The sequence below is a fragment of the Rhinopithecus bieti genome, unplaced genomic scaffold (assembly GCF_001698545.2).
Source record: "Rhinopithecus bieti isolate Rb0 unplaced genomic scaffold, ASM169854v2 scaffold_4981, whole genome shotgun sequence".
Lineage (NCBI taxonomy): Eukaryota > Metazoa > Chordata > Mammalia > Primates > Cercopithecidae > Rhinopithecus > Rhinopithecus bieti.
The window spans coordinates 1,630,652-1,655,868 of NW_016805130.1; positions in this window are offsets into that span (position 1 = coordinate 1,630,652).

Below are 25,217 nucleotides of genomic sequence, written 5' to 3' on the forward strand. Positions count from 1 at the left end.
ACAAACCTGCATGTTATGCACATGTACCCTAGAACTTAAAGTATAGTTTAAAAAAATAAAAATTAAAAGGACACCATCATGAACATGAAAAAAAAAAAAAGAGTCCTCGCTTTCAACCTGTCTCAGCCATCAACACATCTTCCTAAGATTAATTATTTCTAGCTTTTGCTATACAGTGAGAGACTAGTGACTCTTCCTTTCACTTAAGCATGTAGAGGCCATTATAGGGATATTAATTGGACTAATTTTAATGTTGTTGTGTCTCATAGAAGAAGGAGGCCTGAAGAGTAGGTGAGCAATGGCGAACGGCCAGTCTGTGGAGCACTCAAGAGAACACACATGTACTGATTATGTTTGCCATTGTATATGGTTGCAGTTCACGATGCCCCAAAACAATTATAGTGGAAACATCAAAGATCACTGATCACCATAAGAGATATAATAATAATGAAAAGTTTGAAATAATGAGAGATTTACCAAAATATGACCCAGGGACACAAAGCGAGCACAAGCTGTTGAAAAAAATGGCACCAATTAGACTTGGTCAACAGGTGCCACAAACTTTCAATTTGCAAAAAGCACAAATTTGTGAAGTGCAATGAAGTGAAGCACAATAAACAAGTTGTGTCTGTACAGATTTTACTTCTTTTAGGATGCTAATCACAGATTTTTAGGTTTCCTTTTAATCCCTGAATGCACTTTGGGTTCTTGCCTCTTTCTTTTAAAAATCTCTTTTCTTCACAGTGTTGTCTGCCATTCTCTTGGTCCTGGTGGCTATATGCCTTCTTAAAATACCATTACTGTCACATTAGATCTGTTCTACAAAGAAGAAAAAATAAGTGTGTAGTCAATCCATCATTTCCCTGTCATTTCATTCTTCTTTTAAATTGTATCTGTGAACCATCGAGAGGTAACTTGGTTTAATGGAAATATCCTGAACTTGGGCTTAAACCTACTTGTTTAAAATTCCTGCTTTGTAACTTAGTGAGTGTGTGATGTTCTGCCTGTCACTCAGCTGTCCTGCTGCATCCAGCAGAGGTGCCTAGTAAAAGCATTGACCGAAAAGCATCTATTGCATTGGGTAATTAGAAGGTCAGTGGTGACCTTCACCAGAGTAGTTTCCATAGAGTAATAAGGGCAGAAGCCAGGCTGCACTGGGATTTACTCATTAATTATGCTTCTGACACTGACTGTTGTGCAAGTCTCCTCCAGCGCAGTTTCTAGCAAAGCTGTGAGTTACTTGCACCTTTTGGTCTCTGCCTACTTTACCAGATGCTTTAGTGCTTCAAATATGCTGCCACGTGTATGCATGCTTGTCCTTCAAGGCTCATATAAGCCAGCTGTTGCAACAAGCTTCAAAATGCTTCCTGCAAACTGGCAGGAGTTGGAATGCCCTCAGAGTTGCAAAGGGACCAGGTACAAGCAGTGTAGCAGGAAAATTGCTTTGGGAAGGCATAGGGGAGAGAAGGTCTGAGGAAGGAGTAGCTCAGTACAGAAAAGAGAAAAAAGGACTTTTGCCAGTAATATTAGTGAGAGGAAGATAATAGAGAACTGGGAGAAAAAAATATGGCAGCAAGAGCAAAGAGGAAAAAGCCTCTGTTAGTCTTCCTTGCATGCTACCCTGCCAAACCTGACCTAATTAGCCTGGATCTTCTAACTCCAGTCCAAAGCAGAGAAGCCGATGGCTACAGATGTGTGAAGGATGGAAGGCAGAAAATGAATAAAGTGAATAGTTTTACATTACTTGTAACTCTTCCTAGACAGACATGTGTTCTGGTCTTCAAGGAAAAATTCTATAAGGGACCATTTCAGGAAGGCTTAGATTGCTAAGTTTTATAAACAGCCCCAAAGCTCCTTTTTGGGGCCCTAAGTTCTAGTCAGTGTTTTGTTACCTCAATTGCAATGTTGTTTGTTTGTTTGGTGGTTTTACTACACAACCCATTTTCATAAACTGTTGCCCAGCTGCATACACTGGTGGAAAACTAGTTGAAGCAAAAAAATTGCTGTTATTTATTCTGTTCAGAAACAAATTTAAAATTCTGTAGACTAGGGAATATTAAAATGAGAAACTAAAAAAATACTTTTTAGTGCAGAAGTTCAATGCCAATTTTGGGATCTTTGTACCTGAGGAATAATTCTTATGAATCTTTCGTTTTAATAGAGCAAGGATTCATATATAATGTTATCTAATTGAAGTTTATTCTACTGACTTTAAAAATAATTCTTAATATCGCTTATACAATTCTCCTAGAAAGTGCTCATTTTAATCATCAGTCAGCATTTTATTATATTATAATCCTTAATTGATTGACGTTTAATCACAGTCTTTGTATTTTACTATCCCTCATCTCATAAGAGGCAATTTTCTCTTTACTGTAGTTTAACAGCTGATGAAAAAGATTTAAGGAAACCTATAAACTTAAGATTGGTTAATGGTCCCTTATAAAAGAATATTACACTTCTAGGATCCATTGCACAGATGTGATACTCAATTGTAGAAATGTGCATGGGGTTTATTAAATTACAGCACAAATCTTCAGGCTTCTGAGTTATTGTCCATGTTGGTATTGTTAGGCAAATGGGGAGACACATTATTGCTTCCAGTTGTTCACATTACTGTGGTGTAATGCAGTCGGAGACAGCTGGCACATCGCTGTAGGCAAACGCAGAGCTGCAGCAGCTGCCGAGAATTGGACCCCAAGTGAAGGTCCAGCTCCGCTGAGTCAGTGCTGGGTGGCTCATCAAAGGTGTCCAGAACATGGAAAATAAATAAATGAACCAAGCTGGCTATCAGAGCAGGAGGGAGGGGCATGAGAGAGGGGAAAAGAGAGAGGGAGGGAGGGAGAGAGAGAGAGAGAGAGATTGCCTTAAACATATATAGATCTACTTTTCTATTGTCTTATTTCTTGGACACACCGAGAACCTTTGCAAAATTGGTTGCTTAAAAACAGACTCTGGACTTCTTTGTTGGACAGCACTTAGTTCTGTTTGGTGGTATTTCTCACCCAAGTTAAGAAGGTGCTGTTGTGTTGTGTTTTGTTTTTGTTTTTTGGTACTTGTGGTACTGCTTTATTTGAATGTAAGGGAAAATAACATGAAAGTAGAAACTCGTGGACTTGGGGATCTGAAAAGATGAAAATTCCCTCCTAACCACTAATTATCTCTGTAATATTGGAAGACATGTATATAACTTCCTAGTGCCTCACTTTTCTCCACTTGATCTTAGCCAAAAGGCCGAGAAACGATCTCACTTTTCTCATCTGTATATGGGGACAATGATATTTATCCTACATAGAACAGAGTTAATGGATGTAAGTGCCTGGCACAGTGTATGGGATCCAGTAAGTGAACAGTAACTGATAGTTCTTTCATTATTGTATCTGTGACTTTTTTGATAATAGAACTAAGGTTCATAACAGTTTGAATAGAAACTTGAGTGAAGCATTCTCCTGCCCACATCATTAAAAATTGTATCTCAAAGATGAGCACAGAGCAAAAGTTCACATTCTTGAGTCACACATGGCTTTAAATGTGACAAGTGTAACTCTTCTCCAAGTCTTAGTTTTCTCATCTGTAGAATGAGACTAATAATATTACTTATCTAATAAGATTGTTCTGAAAATTAAAGTAGTCCATGTAAGTACATCATTTAGCACAGTTTCTATTAAAAAAAAAAGCATTTAATAAATGTTAGTGGCTCTTCTTAGAGTAATAAATCTGTGTATGAACTTAATTCCTAAAAGTAACAAGTCTAAACTTTGCTCTTTTATGCCTCTCCTTTATAAATTTTTTATTATATTTCTCAAGGCTTATGTGTGTTTAAAATATCCTTTCTATATGCCCAAGTCTTAGGCTATTCTTTAGTTGGGCCTGAAAATTTTAGCTAATTTTAGGGAAAAAAATGAGGCAAATATTGTTATCTGATAAATATTTATTCCTCCAATATTTATTAACTGAATCACTCCTATATTCCAGAAACTGTGTTGAGATCTCAGGATACAACAATGAATATGACAAAATCCTTCACTCAAAGATTGTATGGTTTGGTAGGGGGCAGATATCCAAGTAGATAAATTAATGCTGCACATGTCATTGCTGCGGAAGATACTTATGTAAGACATCATGGGGTCCAACAATGAAATTCAAGTCTACATGGGCTGGGGTAAAGGACCAGGAAATTTGTATATTTAGGCAACATTTATTAAATGACTACTATGTATTAGACAATGGAGGTACAAAAATGGTACAAAGATGAATGAAACAGGATGCCTGTCTTTTTATTTTCTGCGTTCTCCCCCCAGGAAAAGCCTTTGTTCCCATCATTCCATCCAAATATACTTATTAAGGTCTCCATTGGCTTCCCCCTTGCCGAAGTTCACAAGCAGACTGCAGTTGATGAAACTGGGCAGTCTTTTCTTCTTCACACACTTTCTTTTCTGGAATACTCCTACCTAATGGGCAGTACTCCTCAATTTCCTCTGAAGCCTCTTCTGCCTCTGTTTCACCTCTGAGTGCCTAAGTACTCTATCACAGCACTTGATATTTGAAATTATCATGTATTGTTTACTTGTTTACTATTTTCTCCCTTTGTGTATTTTTTGTACTTGGAATATGGCCAGGCACATAACTGCTTAATGAACGAGAGTTGAATTTATGAGGGAAAATAAGGGAGTCACTGTTGCAGACTCAGTTACAGATATGAATAATTATGATATAATAATTACCATAAATTTCAGGGAAAAGTTTTCTGAGCTGAAACTAGAACTAAATGGCTCAATAGAGGTTTACATGTGGAACAGTGTGAAGATTTCCAGATCCAGGGACCATGAAGGAAGCATGAACCAGGATGCCTCAGGAGAGAAAGCACAAAAAGGTAGTGGTTGTAGCCAAGCTGGCCACACTACTTATTTTTTATTTTTATTTTATTCTTATACACTTACATTATTCTCAAGTCTATTATTTCCAGTGAGTTCCTCTGACATTATAAAATGCAGATGCCATGACTGTGAGTTAATGGGAATATATTATGAACCACTTTGAGTTAGTGTGTATACAGTGTGTATTCAGATGCATGCAAATCGTATGTGACAGCTCACATTTCCCCCTTCTCCTCTCCCAGTCACTGCGCTATCTGCAGAAGAGAAGGTGACGGCAAAGATCTTCAGGCATTCACTCTAAACCTTTGTGTTGCTCAGCAAATACTTTACCTCTTAACTGCCATTTGTCTTTGTGTTTTAGGGATGAGGAACTGAAACACAAAAGATAGAAACAACTTGGTTAATTTAGTTATTTTGTTTGAAAGATCAATCATTTCCTATGAGAAATTTTCCGGGATGGGAACCAAAGTACCTGGGATGCAAAAGCAGCATCTCCACCACTGGCTCTGACGGTGATGCTGCATTAGCTGTCTGCAGTTATCACACTTACATCCTCTTTCCAGGCCTCCAGCTATGAGGGACGCCATTACACTCTCCCTGTCTAGTCACAAAGCACTCGACAACAAACGCTCAAGCAGACAAGGCTAAGCGGCTCTTGAGCCTGTCCCTGGCACGGGGACCTCTCCAGCAGGTGTGCACTAACTGAGTCATGCCGCACTTGGCTCAGGCCATCAGGACCCATAATTGGGCACCTCCATAAGGAATTTGTCTCCATTCAGATCTAAACTGCAAACTCCACTTGAGAACAGCAAGCCACTGCTGAAACTGGAGAAGTCTCTCAATTAGTGAATGGCAGGAGTATCTACCACCTCTGCTTCTGTTTAAGTGGCCAGTCATGATTCTTAAGAAAGGTTACTTTGCCTTAGTCTTTCAAAGTAACATCTGTATATATGCATACAAGGTTAGGTTCTGGTGCTTTTTACTTTTCTCCTTTAAATATTTTAGTGACATAGCCAAGTATTCATTCACAATAAACTCCCTCAAGGAAGCATGAACAAGCTCAGAACATGTTGGGTTAACTATTTTTCCTCAGGCTTTTGATTTACGGAATGTATCTCCACTGCTCATTTTCAAATATGAATAGCTATGGCATCGCAGCAAGCCTTGAGCATGAATTCCTTATTAAAAAGGACTTCCAGGTACCTTTGGGCTCAAGGAGGGCCTCAGGCCAGGGTAATTAAAATGTAGCCGTGAACAACATGGCCAGATGATATGTGTCCCCATAATGAAAGATTATCAATTTAATTACAGAAAAAAGCTAAACACTTCCAAAATGATTGCCTCAGACTCCACATTTTATTGAATGGGTGACTATCTAAGGGGTTAATTTTCATCTGGAAAAACTCCTATTCACTCTTGAATACCCTTTTCCATTATTACTTAATTTGTGAAGTTTTTCCAAGTCAGAGTTTATCATTTTTTCATTTTTACTCCTATTAAATTATATTTACAAGTTTCTTTGGAGTTATTAACAAACATGTAGAAATACTCTGTCCCTGACCTCCACCCAAAATTATACTCTTTCCCATTGGTTTTGAAAGAGGCAGGAAGCACTCTTGATCCTTCTTGTATTTTCTCATCTTTGACTTTGACATGAAAATGGAGAACGATTTCTTTACTGTATGAAAAGAAGAGTCCAAGTGTAATAATTACTGTGGATATAAAAGGGAGTTGTGGATATTGTGGAGAAATGGAGAAGACATGACCCAACAAAAAGCAGCAGCTGCTCCTAGAATCAGCAAATTGTTACTGTTAGAAATGCGGGTGAAGTCATCCGTGTCTTTGAGAAGAGCCAAAAATGAAGATGAAAAGCCAAAATGAAGATTTTACAGATATATAACATAAATATATTACATATATTTTTATGTTAACATATATATTTAGGTTATTTATATAGAATATAAATATATTACATATATTTTATGTTAACATATATATGTTATTTATACGTAAGTATATACACATATCCAAACTAGTTATTAAATGTCAGTTCACATTTCTTTGTATAATACTATGCCAAATACATAGTGTTTGTACAATACCAAATACAGCCCATCCATGAGCACAATTTGACCCATAGGCTGCCAACGTCCAAGCCTTTGCTGGCACTGTGAATCTTCACCCTCGCTCAGTCTCCTTTATCACCAGCATCACGTGTGGCACTATGGAGCAGAGAGGACGAAACATATCTAAGAAAAAGAGTGGAACCTGCTACCCCAAGCCTCACTGGGCCATTGTATGTCTTGGAATCGGTCTGATCTTCCTATCCTCCCCAGTCTTTGCATGTCTTGTTTCCTATGCCTCAAAAGGCCTCCCTAACTTCGTCTGACCTCCTATTCATGAAACAAGGTCTAAATGTCTCAGATACTTATCCCTTTCTCCTCTGTATTCATTTAGCACTTTAAGATCTACATTTTAGCAGTTAAACTGCTGAAATTCCTTACTAACATCACTATTTCCAACTGGGAGGTGCCTCAGCATCACCTGGAGAACTTGTTAAAACAAACTGCTGAGTTCCACCTCTGGAGTTTCTAATTCAGTGGTCTGAGGTGGGGCCCAAGAATTTGCATTTTGAATGTCACCAGATGCTGCTGGTCCAGGAACCACACTCAGAGAATCCTTGGTTTATACTCTGACGTATGTATAGCGTATCTGTGGCTCTCTAGAGTTGGCATAGATAATAATTCTTTCATTAAGAATATTAGTGACAGTCACTTTGGCTTCCCTATTGTATTAGTCAAGTTTCTCTAGAGGGACAGAACTAATAGGATAGATGCATATATAAAGGAGCATTTATTAAGGAGTTTTGACTCACATGATCACAAAGTGAGGTCCCACAATAGGCCATCTGCAAGCTGAGGAACGAGGAAGCCAGTCTGAGTCCTAAAAGCTCAAAAGTAGGGAAGTCAACAGTGCAGTGTTCAGTCTGTGGTCAAAGGTCCAAGAGTCCCAAAACTGAAGAATTTGGAGTCCAATGTTTGAGGGCAGGAAGCATCCAGTATGGGAGAAAGATGTAGGCCAGGAGACTGAGCCAGTGTGCTCCTTCCACATTTTTCTGCCTGCTTTTATGCCGGCCACAATGGCAGCTGATCAGATGGTGCCCACCCAGATTGAGGGTGGGTCTGCCTCTCCCAGTCCAATGACTCAAATGTTAATCGCCTTTGGCAACACCCTCACAGACACACCCAGAAACAATACTTTGCATCCTTCAATCCAATCAGGTTGGCACTCAATATTAACCATCACACCTATCAAACCAATCCAATGAACATCTATCTGCTTAATTTCAGCAGGAAGGTAGTGGTAGATCCATATGACCCCCTCCAGGAAACTGCCATACACCTGTAGAACCAAAGAGCTTGAGGAGTCCTTCATGGTCATGGTCATCTAGTTAAATCTGAACATTTTAAAAATGGGTAAGAAGAGGCTGTTTGTCTCAGGTAAGCCCCTTCATTTTCCAGTTACACTCTATTTTCCAAGTCCTACTTTCTAATACCAACTACATTCATGATATTCTTCCTATAAAATACAGAAAATGCATGATACATTTTTGAGACTTGCTACTGAAATCTGTGGAGCTGGTTAAAATGCTGAACACTGTATAGAGCAAAATATTTTTGTGAAGTTTATTGCATTAGCGATATATTTACATTTCTCCCCCATCACTAATTTCACATGCCTAGGAACCATGCCAGATCTGGACCAAAAAGAAAAGGTGAAAAAAATATACCTAATTACTTCTGCTTAAGCTACTTACATTTATCTTTTAATAGTGCAACATTTTATTTGCAAAACTGAGGATGACACAAATGATACTTGCAAACCCTGTGAATGGGTTGCTTTGACCTCCAGCTCTAACATAAAATATACAGCATATTTTAATATAGATTCCCTAAAAAATTTTAAATTCAGCAACAACTCCTTAGCATATCATATTTCAGTCTTTTCTCTCAAATAGTAAAATTATCTTTTCTTCAACTCATCAGGTGACACTGACACCTCACTCTCACCCTGACTCCCACCATTATTCTAGAGAATTTTAGGTTTAATGGTGATAATTCAACATACCCAACAAGTATTTACCAGGTGTCTAAGGGTATGCTGAGTACTGTTTTATAAGTTATGGATATGGTAGCCAAACAAGATAGTTTTAAGGTCTTGTTTTTGAGGAGTTTCTGGTCTAGTGTGGGCTACAGCAGAGAAATAAACAAGCAGACAAATAACATAGTTTCAGAGAGTGATAAGCACTAGGGAAAAAGCAGAATAAAGGCAAAGATAATAATGAAGGAGGAGGTTCATTTTTTACAGAGACAAACAGGTGACATTTGAGTTTGACCTGTGTAAGATGGAGAAGGTGTGTGGAATTCTGGGCAGACAAGAGCAAGTGTAACAGCCTCAAATAGGAATGAGCGTGTCATTTTTAAGAAATGGCAGGAAGACCAGGAAAGAGGAGGAGATTGTTATGGCAAAGGTGGAAGGGACGAGCAGGGTCAAATCATGGGGGCCTGTGTAGGCCAGAGTCCTAATAGAAATGTCAAGCCTTTGAAGGTTTATAGCAAAGAAGTAATGCAAGCTGATTTGTGCTTTATAAAGCTCACTTTGTCTGATGTGGAGAGAATTGACTGTAATAGGTATGAGTGATAGTCAAGTGTATAAGGCTAGTGGTGGTGATCCTGGTGAAGGAAGATGGTGGTATGAATAAGCTGCTGGGATAGAAGACGTGAGTAATAGCCCCAAACAGAAGGCATTTCAGCTGTGTTTAATAGTTTCAGTAGGAGAGTAGAGATCAGAGAATTAGATTTATCTGAAGGTGGAGGGAAGTTGTTTTAAGGACAGATATAAGGAAGAAAATGGATTGAGAGATTTGTGAGTGCCCAGGAAGAAAGATTGAAATGAAAGACCAGTGTTCAGGATGCGAACAAAACAAAAGTTAAACCAGAATGGACTGATCAATTAGGAACAATTGATGGGAATAAAATTCATAGAATTAAAAGAATTGATGCAGATGAATAGCAAGCACAATAATAGCAAAGAACAGTAGATTACAGGAAGAGAATGGAATATTGTGATTTGCTTTAGAGGTGTAGCAATCCTGAGTTGCTCATTCCGATCTGTTATTTGTAAGCATCCATCCTCACTCTGTGAGTTGCACAGTAGCTGATGTAGAAAGAATGACCAGCTAGATGCCCATGGGTTCTCATTTTGTACCTCCTCACTTGTCAGGCTTCCCTCCTCACTCCTCAGTTTTATACTCCTGATCTGATTTAGTTCAGTTGGTTAACTCATCATCGATTTGTGTTTCCAATCTAAACACCATCAGTTTGATGGCTGGTTAATTTCCTTCTAAGGAACCCAAGTCTCCTTATTAACTATTGCTTTCTTCTTTTCTCTATGACTCTCTGAATAAATTTGAGGATAGTATTTCCATGTTTTCATCCAACCTCTGTACCTCTCATCCTTAGGTTTTCCCCAATGGGCCTACCTCATCCTCTCCAAAAGGACTCACAGCTGGATAACCACAGGGGGTAGGGTGTGGCTACAGTGGTGGGTTGTAGATGTGGGTTGAAATTGAAAGCCACTAGAGGACAAGAAGACAAGAAAGTATTGAGCTAGAAGATTGGATGAAATTGATTTTCAGGTTAGCACTACATAAAAGTGGCTCCCCCAACATTGCTTCTCAATCCTACAATCTTTCACTGGAATGTTAACTTTCTTTCTTATCAAGATTCTTTTGTACATTTCTCTTTTGAGATTTCAACTCTTCCTCTTTTGATTCTCAGCTAATAATTCACATATTATGTCACAGGGAAAAATAGAAAATCAGAGAGAACTAGCTCATCTTACCACCAGCAAATCTACCAACTGACCTTTATCTTTGGGCACAAACTCTGTCCTCTTTACTTTTAAATATTTCTCAATCTTCATTCCCCCTGATTATTGCCCTTTTTCTAACTTTCCTCCACAACCAAACTTAACAGTCCACACCCATCTCCACTTTTCTACTCCCCGTTCACCCCTCATCCCACTGCAGTTTCTGGCCCTATGCTCCACTAAATATGTTCTAAGCCTCAAATAGTTTCCTCAGAGCCATGTCCAGTAAATAATTTTCAGGCTTTAAATTTCACTCGGGGCTTCTCCTAGTACCCCAAAACTTATTCCTTCTTGGAACCTGTGGTGCAGCCATGGTGAAGTACGTCACTTACAGTCTGTCTCTCCCACTATGACTAAAGTCCTTATTTGAAGTACAAAAAGCAACTACTTGAGGACTCTGAAAAATAAACAAAAGCAGGTAGATTGGGGAAGGATGTCAAGACATTTAAAAATGATCTATATGTAAGTTAATTTCCCTTTTATTTTCTCTTTTTTCTATCATGGACTTGAGCCAAGACAGGCTTCCAGTGAATGTGACACAACATCACTATGGGCATCTAACATGTTGAGATAATTCTTTCTCTCTAGAAGGCTAAGATATAGGCCTCTATGAGCAAGAGAACATGAGGGGAATCACCATTTATTTTTTTCTCTTGTGGCTTGATAAGAGTGGAAATGACACTTCCAGTGGTGCCTATATCGTGGGCAGTGCTATAAAGCTTAAACTCCAGTAAAAACCATATCCTTTTGGCTTGATGAATAGGTTATAGGGAACTCTTCAATCAGGAGAGTATTAGGATGAGTCCCATTTTCTTTCCGTCTTTATTCTTGCCTGAGATGGCCACAATCATTGGAGTTATTCAGTATGCAAAGGCAGCAAGGAATTTAACCCCAAGCTAAAATCCATATTTTTGGCCTGAAGATCAGGGAAAGAGGTCCCTTCCAACGGAAAAGTGTGGGGGAAAACCTGGAGATGAGAGATTTAGAGAAAGGAGTCCCCTAATTCTGCGAATAAACAAGTTTAGCTTCTGGGCTTACTCTTGAAGTGTACTTATGGAGGATAGATCCAAAAGTGCACAGCAAAAGTTTTGATAGTGGAACCTCAGTTTTGAAATATCACCCAGGTCTTACACTAACCCCTGAGTGGTACATGCTCACAGTAGACCCCAAATGGCATATGAAAGGCTTTGCCAATTGAACTGACATTGGAATAATCATTTCCATAAAGTGAGACAGAAATTGCCATCTGAACCTAACTTGGTGATTGCCAAACAAACCACCACAAAAAAACATGTACATTTTCCTGAGGATTTTAATATAACCTAGAATGTAAAGAACATATTTAAAATGCCTAGGTTATAATACAAAAGTATTCAATTTACAAAGTACTCAAACAATGTGACAAATTCCAAAGGGAAAGATTATCAATAAGTGCCAATCTTGAGATAATCCAGATGTTAGAATTATCAAAGACTTTAAAGCAGCTATTATAAGTACGTTCCATCAGATAAAGGCAAACACTCCTGAATAGAAATATGAAAGTTCTCAATAGAGAAATAGAAATCATAAGTAAAAAATATTGCAACTATCTGAAATAAATCTTATAACTTATTTTTTTAATTCCAACAATTTGCTTTCTACTGTGCAGTTCCTCTCACGTTTTCAATCTGAATCTGATAGATCCTTCTCTGTCTTCCTCACTGTTTTTTCTTCTTCCACCAAGATCTCATTTTTGTCACTGATTTCTTCTCATTTTACTATATATTTTCATATGTAAGTTTATACACAACTTATCTACTCCTACTATCTTTTCTCTATACCTACCATTCATTCTTTGTATTATGGCTTTTATGCTTTTTGCTTTCAACAATCCACAGAAGTTGCTCTAATTCAATTAGTCAGTGAAACTCCTTATGGCTAAATGCAATGCACAATTTTTAGTTCATATTATTAATATTCTTTTCTGAATGTGTTTCTGGTGGCCACAGTACTAGGTAGAGTTAGACGTTCAATACATTTATTATTTGAATTAGTGAATGGCTACTCCCTTAGCTCCCACATAAACAAAATTTTCTTTTAAGAAATGAAAATCCTTTTGGCCATTTTCTAGGTTTCCCTTATGGGTTCCTCTTGCTTTCCCCACCCATTAATTGTTGGTGTTCACCAGAGTTTTATAATCAGCCTACTGGTCTTCCTTTTCAACAGAAACACCTGAATATTACTAACTCTCCTAATTTGGCTTAAAGGCTATATACTATTGACATTTAAATTATTTATCTGTAGGTCGAAAAATTTTCAAATCCTCATTTCCACTTAAAAGTCTTAACAGCACTAACACCCCTAAACCTGATTCTCTTTTTGCATTATGAAATGCACCCTTGGTGGTACTATCATGCTCCTGAGACCCTAGGAAAAAACTTGATAAAAATCATCCCTCTTTCTTACCCTGGCCCTATCTTGTCACATAGATTTGCTGGTTTTACTTCCTAAGTATTTCTCAATTCACTGTTTCTGTCTGTTGCACTCTTATTGTTTAATTCAATCTTAATCCATTTCTGACCTACAAAATTGCAATATACTCCTATAATCAGCTTCCTTTCTTTTTCCCCTACAATTCCAAACAGTTCCTATGTAGAGTTCTTAGCAATAGAAATATGATTACTGTTCTTTTCTTAAAACTTATAATTACTGCTACTCTCTGTGAAATAATTCCCAGCTCTATGTTATTTCCTCTCTGGCAGTCCTTCCAGGCTCCTTTCTTGCCACTCCCTGCCTCACATTTTAAACTCTAACAGTAGCAAACTACTTACAATTATCCAAATAACCCTGTGGTTATGATTTCATAAACATTTGTTTTATGTCGGTTGTCTGTAATAGCCTTCCCCCATCCTGCCTCTACAAATAATAATTATAATAGTTGATATTTATTGAACACTTACTATGTCTAGCAATAGCTTTGTCTTGATAGGGACCCTTTCATTTAATCCTCAGAACCACGTTGAGCTAGGTATTATAGAACTACTACAATCACCATTTTAGAGATTAGAAAACCAAGGAACAGAAAGATTTAAGTGACTTACAAAAGAAAATAATAAGCCCAAAACCTACATCCATAAATTATAACTCCAGAAACTGCAAATTACTATACTTCATAGTATCCAGAGATCTATCCAACTTTCCACACTCAGCTCAGAAATCACCTTTAAGAAAACATCCTTGAATAATAAACACAATCACCCTTCTAAGCTCAGTTTGAGGTCTCTCTACTGATCTCCCAGAGGATTCTGCACATCTTATAATAGAGGCCACCTTGCAGTATCATTACCTGATTGATATCTGTTGTACTTCCACTAAATGTAATTCCTCAGTGGCATGGGTCATGTTTTATCTAACTTTGTATCCAAAGCACCTTGCGAAGTACTTCATACAGTGGTCACTCAATAAATAGTTGTTCAACTAAATGTAAATAGCTCTTAGCCCAGACCTCTGTGCTTTTAGACATCTACAGGACACCACTGTTTAAATCCTCCCATCAGTACTTAAGGACTTGGATAAAATTAAATTCCTGTATTTTCCTTTCTGTTGCTCAAGATTGTCCTTAACTCTGCCATTCCTTTCTTGACTAATGTACTAATGTCTGTCTGATTAACCAAATCAGAAGTCTGGGAATCATCAAAGATTTGTGTCTTGTTTCCAGTAACTAATTGATCATCAAGTGCTTTAAGTTCTATACTCTCTATATCTCTTAAGTCTTTCATCTTTCCCATAATCCCATTGCTTCTGGTGCTTCCCTCCATCTCAGAAATTGAGACATTGCCCCTCCTTATATGCATATCATTACCTCTTTCCTCATCGCTGGCCTGAAAGATTCTTAAGAAAAAGGATAATCTTTTCATCTTTGTACTTCTCAGTCATGCATATGTCCTCTTGAGTCATGAGTAGAGACACGAGTCAAGCAGCTCATCTCATTGGCTGGTAGCTATTAACTTATACTCTGCAATAACCTAAAGAGAAAATTTCTCTCTCAAAAGATTATGCCTATCATAACCCCCAGAATGATTCATAAATATTGCAGGTATACTCTCTTTCCAAGTGTATTGTAAGATTGCACTTCCTTGCCCATTTCAAAGTTAGGTGGGCATGACTTGATTCAGTCAATGAAATAGAAAGGACTGGATGATCTCTGGACAGAAGCTTTAAAAAATAGTTCGTAATTTGACACATCCCCTTCTTCTTGCTGCAGTGATTAAGGAAGGATGTGTGAATGAAAAATTTGTTGCATAAAATGTGAGAAATAAACTTTTGTTATATTAAGGCACTGATGTCTTAGGATTATTTGTTACTGCAACATAACTTAGCCTATCCTAACCAGTATAATGTCCTTGGGTACCAGTATTATTTCTCTTCTAGAAGAGTGATGTTCAGGGCAAATCATGCTGCATGTCCCTTTCTTGTCCCACAGACATTTTTATCTAAATGAATTCGGGTTAAAATTAGCATCAAGGGAAGCCTTGAAATGGAATTCAAAGCCCCAATTTGGCAATATTCAACCTAAGAATTATGTGTGGAATGAAAAGGGTAATCGTATTTGCTTTGAAGGATAATTATGAGCTAATTGTGTGCGAGAATAATGCAACCACTTTTATTCATAACTCTTCTTTTCTCTCTGCTGAGTGTGTAGCACACAGGCTGACCCAGTCAGGGATAATATACCTTCTGGAATACTGGTAGAGTGATCAAAATAATACATGCCACAGATATTTTATTGGGGTTTCATAAGTAGGACATTAAGTGAAAAGTTTATCCCCCAAATAACTCAATATGGGAAGCATTATAATCACGCTTACTATGCATTTAGAGTTTGCAGTGAACCACTGATTATATATAGTCTATATCCTAGGAGAAAACTATCTAGGTATTTTATATATATGTGTGTGTGTGTGTGTGTGTATATGTGTGTGTGTATATATATACACGTGTGTGTATGTATATACACGCATGTATTTTTGACCATCAGTTCCTCCTTGCTAGAAGAAGTAGGAAGCTGAGTCTAAATCACCCTTCATTAACCACAATGCTCACCCTCTGCAAGGAATCAAATGTCAGATAATCCCAGAGATTTAAGGCATTTCTAAAAGTCATTATGAGCCCACTTGTCATTTTCTAAATTTCCTCTCATGCACATGTTCAGTGTCCTGGAGTTTCTTGTTCTTTTATATTTTCTAATATTAGTATTCTCTGTCATATCAACACTGTCCATTTCTTTTTTTTTTTTTTTTTTTTTTTGGTCTACTATTCCTTAATTCCTGTTTTTACTTAGAGGATTGAACTATTTTTCTCCCCTAAGAAAACTGCCATTGATCAGAAAACAGTTGGCTTTTGGCTTCAGTTCAGATGACCTCTTTCCCTCAGAAAGCAAACCAAACTTTGTAGGGTCCTTTATGTTTGGGAATCACAGAACACACCAGCTCTAGGGACACCTCCCTCATTAGGCGTCTCTTTATTCCCTGGGACAAAACTACCTCCTTACATTAGACAGTACTTTGTTCTGTTTTCTATAATAATACCACACTGCTGTACTGTGACGTGCCCTCTTAAAGGTCTTTCTCCTACACGAGACATGAAACTCCCTAAGGGCAGAAAATGTGTTTTTTCCATCTTTCCACCTCTGGTTGTTCAGTCTTGTACATTATTTTTAGACTAGAGCCCGTTAAGTCACACTCAACATTATAGAATAGAAGTCTCAAATTGCCATCTTTGGGACCAGCAGGCATATTCTGTTCAACTCAAAAAATTGCCCAGCACAGGGCTTTAATATTTTCAAATAATTGCCAACTTTAAGAATTGACAGATTTATCATTTTCAAAATCCAGAATCCCAGCTCAATATTTAACAAACAAACAGAACAACAATTAGGAGATTAGGCAACACCGAGTTCACGTTTCAACATGGAAGCAGCTACTGAAGTTTAGTGATGGCCGCCGTCTTTTAAATGTACACCATGGGTCCAGTTCTCCTTAGTTTACCACGGTTTGCCACAAATGTCATGTACAGCTTATAAGCCATCAGAATAGTACCTAAACATAGCCCCTTGGGAACAATTTTCAGGTGAGTGGTTTCAGAATGGAGCAGTCTTCTGATTGTCAGACTAAATATGAGGAATGAATGTTGACATACCTGGACCCTCTGACCAGGGAAGCCCTAGACTGGCTTCTTCGGGCCTCCAGGGTGAGGTAGCTTTGGTAATGGCTGCTTCAAACCAGAGCATACTTTGCACACTTTCTGCTACTCTGAAAACTCTACTCAGAGTTCAGCTTAACTGTAAGGATTTAAATAACAAGAGAGCAAAGTAGTAACCTAGTCACTTTTTAATGCAGATGCCTTGGGAAGTCCAGGATCTTGGTAAATTTTGGGGTATGACTCTGGAAAATTACTTACATCAAAGCCTTCAGTGTCAGTCTGCTTCTGTGTCTTTTTCTCTTTTGTTCCTAACTCTTCTCTTTTCCCTCCTATGTTTCATAATTAAATGTATTTCTGCCCTATTCATGCTAATGATCTCTAGTAATATTCTCATCATCCTAATATTCAATTTTATTCACTTTTATTTTTTATCTCTGCATATTTCTTGTGTCTTAAGTGTGTGGAGTTAGAAAAAGTAAGACCACAACAAAAAATCAATGACTTTTTAAACTATGAAGGTAAAAGAAATTTCTTATAGAATTTTCAAAAAATAAAGTAACAGAAAATCAAAATGATTCAGTCCTCTCTCTAGCTTTTCTTTGTGATTATGTTTCATAACAGAAATCACGTTGCACACGGTTCTATTAATCTTATGATCATTTTTCAAAATTATTTGAAAACATTTTTAATGTTTTCATAGATGGAAATATGATATTCCACCTATTAATGTATTTACTCCATGTATAAACATTGAACTTACATCTAGCTTATTTTCATTTTATAAAATGTCTTTGCCCCAAAATGTAAGTAATTCTCTGGAGTTTGTTTCTCAAAGTGAAATTACTGACTCAAAAATTAAGAATATTAAACATACATCCGACAACATGTATTGCCAAACAGCTTTTAGAAAGTCCATTTCTGGCCTGGGGTGGTGGCTCACACCTGTAATCCCAACACTTTGGGAGGCCAAGGCAGGAGGATCATCTGAGGTCAGGAGTTCAAGACCAGTCAGGCCAACGTGGTGAACCCCCATTTCTACTAAAAATACAAAAAAAAAAAAAAAAAAAAAAAGAATTAGCCAGGCATGATGGTGCACACCTGTAGTCCCAGCTACTCAGGAGGCTGAGCCAAAAGAATCACTTGAACCTAGGAGGCAGAGGTTGCAGTGAGCCAAGATCACTCCATTGCACTCCAGCCTGGGAGACAGAGCAAGACTCCATCTCAAAACAAAAAACAACAACCACCACAAAAATGAAAGCCTATTTCTGTTGCATTCTTATCTGCTGAACATTAGAACACAGGGCTGTCTCACGTACATTATGAAATTGAAAAATCTTTAATAACCGTAATTGAAAAAATCATTTTAACTTGTATTTATTTGATTACTACTGAGTAACTTTTATATCTTTATTGTCCATTGTATTAACTGTTTTTTTCTTAATTGTTAATAGTTGTTGCCTACTTTTCTATTGGCACACTGAGGATTTTCTAACTAGCCTCAAATATTCCTTATTCATTTAGGATGGTGGTTCTGTGTCTGTTACATTCACTACAAATATTTCTCCCAATTTGACAATGGTCTTTTTATTTTTTATGACTCTTTTACATGCAAGAGTTAATTTTTTTCACTTAAAATATCCATTTTCCTTTCCATCCTTTGGTGCTTAAAAGTCCTTTATATAATTGAGATCAATTAAATAGTTACTGTATTTTCTTAGCTTGTTTTGGTTTCAGGTTTTACATTTAAATCACCAATTTATTTTATACTTATTGTGGCTCATAGTGCCAGTTGAGTATTAACTAAAATGATTTCATCTGTAAAAGGAAAGGCTAATTGAAAGTAAAATCAGGAGGGACCTCAAACAGTAGAGGGAGTATCACACCAGTGAAGTTGCATCTCCTCACCTGCAAACCAGAAGATATGACTACCTGACAGTGGGGAAGAAATAAGACTTCATGTAATGCTTCATATAATAGTGAGTGACATAAAAGGACACCAAGGTCTTTCCAAACAATTGTTTTTAAACACCATTTGGTATTTGATACTTTCTTATTACTAAAAGAAGTTATACTAGGTCTGTTGAAAGATTATATATTCAATTTGCTGATTTTTCTTGTAATTCTTCCTCTACTGCTCCTGTTTTATTAGTCTGTTTTATAACAAGTAAAAGAAGTCCCCTGAAGACCAGCCTGGCCAACATGGCGCAACCCCATCTCTACTAAAAATACAAAAATTAGCTGGGCCTGGTGGTGCACACCTGTAATCCCAGCTACTCAGGAGGCTGAGGCAGGAGAATCTCTTGAACCTGGGAGGCGGAGGTTGCAGTGAGCCAAGATCCCGCCACTGCACTCCAGCCTGAATGACAGAGCGAGACATTTTTGTGTCAAAAAACAAACAAAAAAACACCTGAATCCTTTTTATTTTTTGAAGTGTTCTTAATTATTGGTTTTATTCTTTTGAATGAATTTAATACTTGTATTAATTTATCTCCCTCCACTCCAAATCCCACTGGGATCTTTGTTGTAATTTCATTAAATCTAAAAATTAAATTGTAAAGATATGTCATCCTTATATTGATTTACCCATAAGGAAAATCAAGTTTTGTGAGGGCTTGCCGTATGCCATGTGCCAATACCAGGTATTTTCACTACCAAACTCATATTATCTCTATGACAGTTTTCAGAAGAAAGTACACATTTACAAATGAGGGCACTCAAGCACAATGTGGAAAGCAATCCTTAAAAAAATCACTGGCCTAACTAATTGTGTGTTTGTTTTTCTTTGGTACACATTATCACAGCCTACTCTCTCTCTACCTCTTTCCCACTTTCTTACCCTCACATTTTTTTCTATTTTCCATTCCTTTCCAAATTCTCCTTTTTTTATGAGACAGTCTCACTTTGTCACCCAGGTTGGAGTGCAGTGGTGCGATCTCAGTTCACTGCAACCTCTGGCTCCAGGGTTCAAGCAATTCTCCTGCCTCAGTCTCCTGAATAGCTGGGATTACAGGTACAGGCCACCACACCCAGCTAACTTTTGTATTTTTTAGAAGAGACGGGGTTTCACCATGTTGGCCAGGCTGGTCTTGAACTCCGGACCTCAAGTGATCCTGCCGCCTTGGCCTCCCAAAGTGCTGGGATTACAGGTGTGAGCTGCTGCACCTGGCCCCAAATTCTCCTTTCTGTACCTACTTTGTCTTCCTCATTTTTCGCCTACATAATTGATTATATTATACTACTAAGAAGTTTAAATTTAATTGATTTGAATTATTACGCTTTATTAAGGAAACAGCATAAGGCCTCTCCTGACTTTTGTTGCAGGCCAGCCTTCTTTATCACACCCTCAACAACATCTCCACAAAGGGAAATCTACAACTTCTGATGTAGACTCTGGAGCTAAATAGAAAATCAGAATCTGTAAGACACAGGGAAGAGGGAGCAGAAGGAAAGTTTCAGGATGAATTTTTACCACCTATATTTAACTTCATGGAACCTGAGACCTTATTTGTTCACTTTAACATTATTTAGCACCTACTGTATACTGGTATGAGACTCCTGAAGCTTTATTGTTTATCTGTTAGACCTACTATGGTGTTATTCAGTTGGAGAGGAGGAAAACCTCCTGGTTCCTAAAACACCCAGACTATGTCAGGGAGGAGTGGAGCTCTGTCTCCACTTGGCCCCTATAGAAGTAAATCGTCTTCACTTCACCATTTATCCTTGAGCAGAAGAGGGCTGTAGTTGATTCACATGACAGGATGACAATTCAATCTCAATTAGCATAGAATCATAGATTCTTGAAACATTTCCAGGTTGAAGTAGCTATTCTCAGCCCTCCATAGGCTGGACTGTCCTCCCCAGAGGACTTCTTAGAATTCACTTCTGGTCCACAAGACCAATACCAGATCTAAGCCTAACTGGGAGTACCTGAAGCCTCAGCACACCCCAGTGTAACATGCAGGCGCTTGGCCATATGGTGTCCCCTGAGCTTGCTGTTCTCTGATTTATGCCAGAATGGGCATATGCTGGGATATTTCAGGACCCTGAGGGGAGAGTCAAAATGTCACAGAGCCAGTATGAGGTTAAGCTTCCATTTCTCTGGTTTATGGCATAAGTAGAAATGGAACCGGAGGGGACAAAAAATGCCATTATTGATTCTAAAGCCTAGAAGGTTGAGGTTAGGGCATATAAGATAAAACGTTTAGGTTCTCTGAGGTATGACCTATTTATACCTGTAAAATCGCCTTTAAAAATGTCCAACAATGAAAAACGTTGTATATTTGTAAATTTTACCCACTTGGCTTCACTTAAGCCTACTTTTTTCGTATTCTGAAAAGAGAAATATCTAGAATCTGGTTTTTAGGTGGTGCCTTTGTTTTTTTTTAAAGGGGGATTTAGTAGGGAAGGATGCTCATAGGCATGAGGATGCTTATTAAATAAAGGATGCTTATTAAAGCCATCACTTTAATAAGGATTTGTGCTTATTAAAAAGTAAATGTAGACTTTTCTCTGTGTTGCTATTTGAACTCCCCATGACTAAGTGATGGTTTAGTTCAATCAGTGTTAGATGCTGCCTGTATGTAGGGGCTAAGTATGCTTCCCAGTGGAGAGGGTTGCCCTCCCAATAAGCATTCTGACAGGCATATTGAACTAAGGACAGAGGATATCATGTCGTGGCAGGAAGGCTGCCAGATGGCAGAGGCAGAAGGAGGGAATGCCTAGAAGACCAAATGAAAGGAACGATTTACAGGGAAATACCCCATTTGTGGAGCAATGTGAGCATGGAGGCATGGAGGGATACTATGGAAGGGAGCTGCCCAAATATTAGAAAACAGGAGGTCCATTTTCAATCTAGACCTTCCACCTAAATGACCCAGAAAGAAATGATAAATACAATAATTCACATCAGGAAAATTGGTTTTATTCACAATTGAAGGGTAACTAATTTTAAAGAGTTTACTTGGTGGCCATAAGAAGTGTACTTTTTGGGTATAAAAATGATGCCAATTGTGAGCACTCACAGATTGTGATGAAATGTTGCCAGCTTGTCTACACATTGTTCACTTTTGTCATTAAGGTCTCTCATGAATCTTCATATAGCCAGTTTCATAAAAGACAAAGGCATGCTCTCTTTTCTCTTAAAGAAAAATGCTAGTGAATTCATGGCCTTTTCTTTATAATGGAACCTGCAATATAAATCTAATGTGTAACACATCAGAAACTTATAATGTCCTTTTGAATTATATGCATGCACACCACTCAATACTAGTAATTCATTTTGTTAATTTTGACCAAAGAGTTAATTACTATTTGAATGAAACTCTATTAATGAATGAATATAAAATTATGGTCTTCTCATGATGCAAGTGGTTACAAATGAGACATAAGAAAGATGCAAATCATGAGGCTTCATTTAGGTTTCATTAACCAAATGCTTCTAACAGGAAGATAAATACAGAGCTGTATTCAAGTCCCCTGAAGCTTAACCAAAACAATATTAATTGTATAGGTGAGGAGGGGAGAGGGGATAAAAAGAAAATGGAAACAAGCAAAGAGTTCTCAGTTTTCAGGCTTAGGAAGAGGTTTGTTTCTATGTAGTTGAGGAAAGACACAAATGCATAAATGCATGTATGTAGTGCAATCAGCAGTTACCTTCACAAATAAATCTGCTTGGATTCAAGAGTAGAGCTGACAGACCTCGGTCAATGTTAAGATCATGCCACCTTCTGGTTGCCATGTGTATGACAGGTGCTCATACTGTTTACAGACTAGCATTTCTGTTTTATGCAAAACTTATATTGAAGGGAAACAGCAGATCCGTTCCTGGTGCTGTTCACTTTCTCCCCTGGGGACTGTATTGGAATGAGAACACGATCCATAAATGTACTCCAGTGACTGCTGTGCTTGAAAATCTGAGTTTGCTTTTTAAGCTTGATCAACTGTAATGGTGTATGATAGTCCAGACACAAGCTCAGACAGCACTGCAGTTGTGAAAACAGGAGATTTGGTTGCCTGTCTTTTCCCTGGTTGCCACTTTCTGAATTTCTTAGAGCCAGAGAAATGGAGCTCCAGCAACCGAAACAAGGCCTCTGTCAGTCAAAGAAATCAGATGGGGGAATATACTGTCGTGTCTGCAAAGCTGCAAAATAACAAATACACGTGTAAGCTAATTTCTGTGTAACTGTTAACATGCAATTGTGGCCAAAAGATGATTTGAGGAATTATGTTCTGCTTAAATTCCTCCACAGTCTCAGTTGGAGCAATTATGGGATCATGGCTTTTGGAGTCCTGGCTAGAGCTAACATACCTTTGTCACGAAGCTGACCATCCTAGCTGAAGGACTTCTAGAGGACCATGGCCACTCATTTCATAAACGTATCTGCTATAAGTGCATTGCTTAGGGGTTTGTGTCTTAAAATTAGCCCTGGAAACCTTAAAATCCTGTAACATTTTAAATGTGTCTAGAGAGGCAAATAGATTTACAGAGACAGAGTAATCTGAATTGAGTAATTGTTCTTTACACTTTATCAATGTAGCCTGCTAAGGTTCTTGGGTAGGGTAGGTGGCCCTCTCCCACACTACCTTATCCGTCTTCCCCTATTCCGTCTGATGCCCACACACCCACCCTCTGCACCCACACATACACTCTCAGCCCTGAAAACAAACAGAAAACCAAGAATACTTTTACCCACAGAAAGAAGTGGTACTTTACTGTAATGGTCGAGATGATTTCTTCGACTTTCTATTTCACCTTGCCTATGATGATCGAAACTCAAATGTTTTGCATATTCAGGCATTTCTGAATCTACAAATAGTGATCAAGAATGAAATAATCAGAAAAAAAATCAAAATGCAGGTTTGCTTTAAAACACGAAATTCAGCTGCTGTTACTGTCCTACATTATCATCCTAAATTGATATTGGGATTGGCTTTATGTAAAATTTGATTATGAGGAATAAAATCTTCAAAGGCAAGTTTTTAAGACTATTCCAATTTTTGATTACTTATCCTTCTTCGTTGAAGGGTACACATGGCTGCTTTGCAGTGTTTACAAAACTAAAAGAACAACAAGATCAAAGTGTGAGGTTTGTAGGGATGTGAATATAAGATGCAAAGAAAACCACTTGAAAATGGATTAAAAATCGGTGAAATTTGTCCGGGTATGGTGGTTCACACCTGTAATCCCAGCACTTTGGGAGGCCAAGGCAGGCGGATCACCTGAAGACAGGAGTTTGAGACCAGCCTGGCGAACATGGCGAAACCCCGTCTCTACTAAAAATACAAAAATTATCTGGGCATGGTGGCAGGCTCCTGTAATCCTAGCTACTTGGGAGGCTGAGACAGGAGAACTGCTTGAACCTGGAAGGCAGAGATTGCAGTGAGCTGAGATCATGCCACTGCACTCCAGCCTGGGTGACACAGTCAGGCTCTGTCTCAAAATAAAATGAAATAAATGAAATTTAGGAGCCAGCCTGAGGGGCCCTCACTGGACAAGTCTGGGACCGTTTGGAATCAAAATAAATAATAACAGTAGAAGTTTGTAACCCACTGGATAGGGTAAAACTCCATGAGTTCATGTTAATATAAACACATAAACGAATGGGAAGGAAGAGAGTTTTTTAATAATAGGAAGGCAGTATTTGTAATAAATGTGAAAGAAATTATGAAATCAGAAAAATCACATTTGGCAGCCTTAATAATAATAATTGATTCAGGAAAGTATCATTAATGGACTACAACCCGTGCATAAAAGTTTGAGAAGAATTATTGATATCATATCATAGTATTTCTCCACTTTTAAAGACTTGAAAGTAGAGGATGGTGGTAAATCTCCCTTTAACCAAGTGCTCAAAGTTAACATCAACAACAAATGCACAAATCTAGTTTATGCCTCCTGAGAGAAAGCACTGAGAATTAAGTATTGCTTCTGTGGTATTCCTACCAAAAGCCCAAATCCTAAATCTAACTTCATGAAGAAATATTCGACCAACCCTATAATTGACTTATACTAATAAAATGTCACTGTCATGAACCACAAAGAAATAGTAAATACTGTTCTAGATTTTAAAAGACTGAAGACCCAATGGTTAAGTGTAGCACATGACCTTGTGTTTTCTTTCTTAGAAAAGACATCAAGTCAATTAGCAAAATCTGAATAAAGTTTGGTTCTTTAGGTAATTGTATTGTCTCAATGTTAGTCTCTTGACTTTATTTATTGTATTGTGGTTA